This window comes from Schistocerca piceifrons, chromosome 7 (genome assembly GCF_021461385.2).
Source record: "Schistocerca piceifrons isolate TAMUIC-IGC-003096 chromosome 7, iqSchPice1.1, whole genome shotgun sequence".
NCBI classification, from domain to species: domain Eukaryota; kingdom Metazoa; phylum Arthropoda; class Insecta; order Orthoptera; family Acrididae; genus Schistocerca; species Schistocerca piceifrons.
The window spans coordinates 138,146,291-138,151,393 of NC_060144.1; positions in this window are offsets into that span (position 1 = coordinate 138,146,291).

Here is a 5,103-nt window from a genome sequence, read left to right on the forward strand (position 1 = left end):
GATAGATGTGGTCGATACTGTTGAACGCCTGACTAAAATCCAGTGAGGCCAGCGCCCATGGGAGACACGGGATCCATGCTAGGGAGATTAAGTTCTTATATTGGTACAGAGCAAACCTGATATTGCACAGTCCTCCTAGTGAAGTTTGGTACTTGAAGATGATGTAACGGATTGAACATTGCATAGATTTGCCAGCAGCCGTGTGAAAATTTCCAAAGGTCAGTAGCCACCCATTTGTTATCCATCTTTATATTTGTGTATTGACACTATCAGGGCTTCCAGGGACAATCTCCACAAATCTCAGTCTTACACATATCAACAGCCGTTGGAAAGTTCTGTAAAACTCCAATGGGAGCCCATCGGATCATGGTGATTTATTAGCTCTCCCTTTACAGATACCGTCATGAACTTAATCTTTCATCACGTCCTGCAAAAGTCTGTTCCCACGTCCGGTGGAACTGTATCATGGAGTAATCCAGAAGCTCGCTATCGTCACAGGAACTGCACGTTCTGCCGCGTAGAGGCGCGAGTAATGTGCGTGGAAGGCTTCGACAATGTCTCGTTGCACCACTATAAATTGGCCTTAAGTAGCAACCAAGTTATGCACCAGTGCTCTCGTGCGGTTTTTACGCTTCAAATTAACGTGGTGCATCGAGGTCGTTCGTGAGGTACTCCTTAGAGGGCTCGCGCCCTTGAGCCATGTGGCTGATCAGCCTCTAGCTATACGTTGAGGGTGACATAGTAGGATATTCTCGTAGGATAATGTAATAAAAGTCGACTGTGTGTCGTCTCCATGTTGCTGCGTCCTTGCCATTCGCCTCCATTATCCGCCAGAGAGCAGGCTTGGCACATTTGATCAACCAAGTTAATGCTGATCAGAAGAGAGCGTGATAGCCGATGGCTTGATGCCACCTCCACTACATCCATGCATACATGTTAGGCGAGATGGTCGTCTTCCAGGAGAGTCGACTCCTCCATACATGGATGGGACAGAGGGCAATAGCACAGACTATTCAAAAGCCAAGAGCGCACAAAATACTCTTTTATTCAAGACAACCGATTTCATCAGCCTTAGCTGTCACCTTAAGGTCTTAATTTTTTTTTTGTAGCAGAACATGTTCATTTTACGCTGATCTGATGCACAAGATGTCACGTAGAAAAAACTCAGCACATTATAAAACGATGTGCTGAGTTTTATCCACTTGACATCTTGTGCATGAGGTCAGCATAAAATGAACATGTTTTACGACAAAGAAAAGCGTTCAAGAGCTGAAGATGACAGCTAAGACTGTTGAAACGGCATCTTGATTAAAAAATATTTTTTGTGATGTTGTTTTGAATGGTTTTCAACAATTAAAACAGATCGCCGTTCAGTATTCTGATAATGAGAAAATTGAGTCAAATAGTTCAAGTATATGCCATGTGCTCATTGATACTTCAACACAACTTACCACCGCCATTAGCGTACGTGTGACGTAAAACCAATCTATCCTGCTCAACAAGCTACAGCTATGATCGGTGAATCCGGGACGTCATCATCTTTATGCCACCATGTGTTGACCAGATGAAGAACCCATATAAGGGTCTCGAGTTCCTCATAAGGTGAATGATGAGGCAGGTGGCCGATAGTCGACTGCATACAACTGAATTCGCCACCTATCACCATGTTATCCAGTCTACCCTAGCAGAGCTGCGCTTTATCCTCCATGAAGAAACGCGAGTGTTCTCTCCATAGTTCACAGCCAGAAGGAGTGTAGCTGTTAACAAGCTACACAGTCTTGACCATAACGTCCATATCCCTCCTATTCATAAAGTACTGCACATCAGTGACTGTCGAACCTTCACAGGGAAGGATATATCTTCAGGATGTGCGTGGGAGACACAAGCCGTATATCCAGAGAAGTGGTCGAAGCTTGCTGCACATACTACCCGTAAAAAGACAATGTCAGAATCTTCTGCAATGAGCATTTGTGACAACAATGATAGATTACGTCACGTCTCTATTGTACTTATGCTAATAGTGGCTACGCGTAAGGTCTTTTGTCTAGGTCGATGGGCTGGAGGTGTCTTCGTAGCACACAATTTGAGAGAGAGAGGAAATCCCTGAACGTTACAGCCCGCAACCATGTTTATGGAGGCTGGTGGTCAGGGGTGGCACACGACATGCCATGTCCCTCCACCTCCCCCATCGCCACATCATCGGCACCCCCAAAGTCATCAGCCCACAGGGCAGGAGCCGGTGTCAGTCTGAAGGATGACTCACCATTCCCTTCATAGCAGATTGCCGTGTCATTGGTCAGTGCTGCGATCTCATTGTCCTGACAGTCCGATGCTGGTATTGTAAGATGTCGTGGTCTTCTGACCTTCATTACTTACATATTCCGCCCTCACAATCATATTCCGCACATCAAGACGCTTCATTCGAACCCAAACTCGATAAGATAAAGTCAGTGTTGTATGAATTCGTGTAAACGATATGCAAATAACTAATAAATCGCAACTGCGCACTGTGGTTGAAATACTCGAGGCTGGCGTACACACATACATTCCAGACACGACGGTCACAGGAGCTTTTAGTTCGAGAGAGGCAACCGCACGCCAGGAGGCCGGTCCCAACACATCTACGTCGGCCGGTGGACGCCCGTGGAGCGGACAGCGTTCGCCCGAGGGAGAGGAGGAACGACCCCATGTTCGGATTAAAAGCAAATTCCGCTACATTGTGTGGGAGCGGCCAGCCTACGCATTCTTTACACATAGCACGCAGTTTCAGAGATTTTCACAGGGAGACAGCAAACGCCAAACGCCGATACTACAGATTTCCGGATTGGTCGCCTTAAACGAAACGTCATTCTCCCATTTTAGAAGAGCAATGCTGATTGGCAGACGATATTTCTGACGCCTTGAGCTGAAGGAGTAATGGAAGAGACCGAAAGATATACCCCTTCACGTCTGGCGTGGAGGGGCGCCGTTCCGTTGTCGCTCTTGGAACGAGGAACAAGAGGTGCTCTCCTCAGTACTTCACTGGGAGAGCACCTCTGTCGAGAGCGAATCAAAGTGCGACTCTCTATATTGAGTCCTTGCGATTAAGCGTTGTTCACTGTGTTGGCCGACACACTTATTGTGCTGTGTGAGCGGACAGAGTTATAGTTAAACGCCTGTGAGCGAATTTTTGAGTGGCATCGCGGTGGACTGGTTATCTGACCGGTGTACCACGCCAATAGTTGGACTAGGGGCGAATAGGAATCCTTGACTTCATCAAGGCGTAGGGAGAGTTTGATTGGCGAAGGTCAATCCAGATAGAACGGGAGTTATTTTATTTGTCAGCAGCGAGCGGCGCAGACAGCAGTCGTCGCAGCTTACGGTATTGTTCGCTACAGCTATTGCGAGCCCCATATTTCCTCCACAACAGTATACTTCACTGCATTTCACACGCGACAGCCTCGACCATGCCTAGCAACGTTCTAAAGGATAATTAATCAACTTGAGTAGGCGCACCTCTCAGCCATTCTGCCAAGTCAACAACAATTTTAAACTTTGTGTAGAAATTTCATTAGCGAATCCTATCCTTGAGAGGTAACTTCACATTCCGAAAAGAGCCAGGATGTAACTTGTTCAGTCATAACTAAAAGTGCCATTGAGATTTCTCAGAATTTTTGCAAAATAAATAATAATTTTCGTTAGTTTCATGTTTTTCTTACACTAACTAGCACTACTCCAGTAACCAAACATCCCACTAGTTACGTAAGAAATTTTGTGAATTTTTGTGTCATTTCCTTACAGCGGACGACTCCAGAAGATATTTATTGCTGAAATTTTTTCAGGCGTTTCTCTTTAGAACGTTAGGAGCGTCTGTCTGACTTCTATAGTACTGTGGGGGTGGAAATTGCATCTTGCAGGAGCCACAGGGTAAAGGGTACATCTCAGATTAATCCGTTGCGCAGAATAACAGAATCTCAGATCAACCCCACGCTCACAGTATCTGGCTGGGGAGTGTAGTGATACCGATACCATGACTGAGGTGGGGAACCAATCGTCTAGTATCATCATGGCGCATATGTCCCAAATCACAATCAGTATCATAGTCCTCTTCCAGGCCAGATGTACAGAGGAAACGTACTTCAAAAGGAGCCCACCGCCGTTTCTTGTGACGCCGAGGTTGTTTACAGACATGGACGCCCGTATTGGTGTGTCGTGGATGTTCCGTTGGCATTCCGTGGGATACAGCCACGGGTGGCTGGTGGTCTATGGTAGCAGTAGATGTCGTACGATCGTCGAAAGCTCTGACACTGTAGCGTCCTGCCCTCCTACAGCTACTGTATGCTGCAGGACATCGCCTCTTTCGTTGCCCAATAAGGGCAGTGTGGGAGGCTTGAAATAGTGGAGGGGGAGAATAGCAGTCTCCATGGGTACAACATCATCTTGTGTTGTAGAATGCGTAACACGACGCTGAAGGCCGAACTGTCTGACATGGTCTTCGTGTGCGGGAAAAATTTCGAAGTTGGCCATCATACATGATGATGGCACATCATTCACCCCTGTTCAGGTACAATGGGACAAGTTATGAGAGGTCGAACGTCACCCGGCGTACTCCGTTGTCGACTTTGTAGGTTTGGAAAGTTCACCATTTTTCCGCCATATGGTGCGTCACTTCTGCCGTGTGTGTTACCACTTTGTTTTTCATTTTTACTCTCAATGTCCATCACGCGCTATAAGCATCATTTAGTTCACCGCCTCCGACTTAGCACGGCGTATCATAGGTGTTCCCCTTTGCGTCCTCTGTAGATTACGATATTTGTCTTCGGTTTTGGTTTGCTGCATACTTCCCCTTCTCTACTTGCATCTCGACAGATCCAATTCTTTTTCCATGTTAGCGTTGTTGACACATTCTGAGGCTTTTTTATGAATCCAATACAAGGATTTTCTGCAATATACGATGTTATTTACATTTCCGTCTTATTAGAGAACTAAGGATGAAACAAATATTTAGCGATTTCCGAGTCTGTGGTTAGGCAGGAACCTATGACGGCAGCTTAAACTGCTGTGAGTGACTCGAGGAGCAATAACATTCATATTCTTCCTTGTAAACTCGACAGCAGATAATGC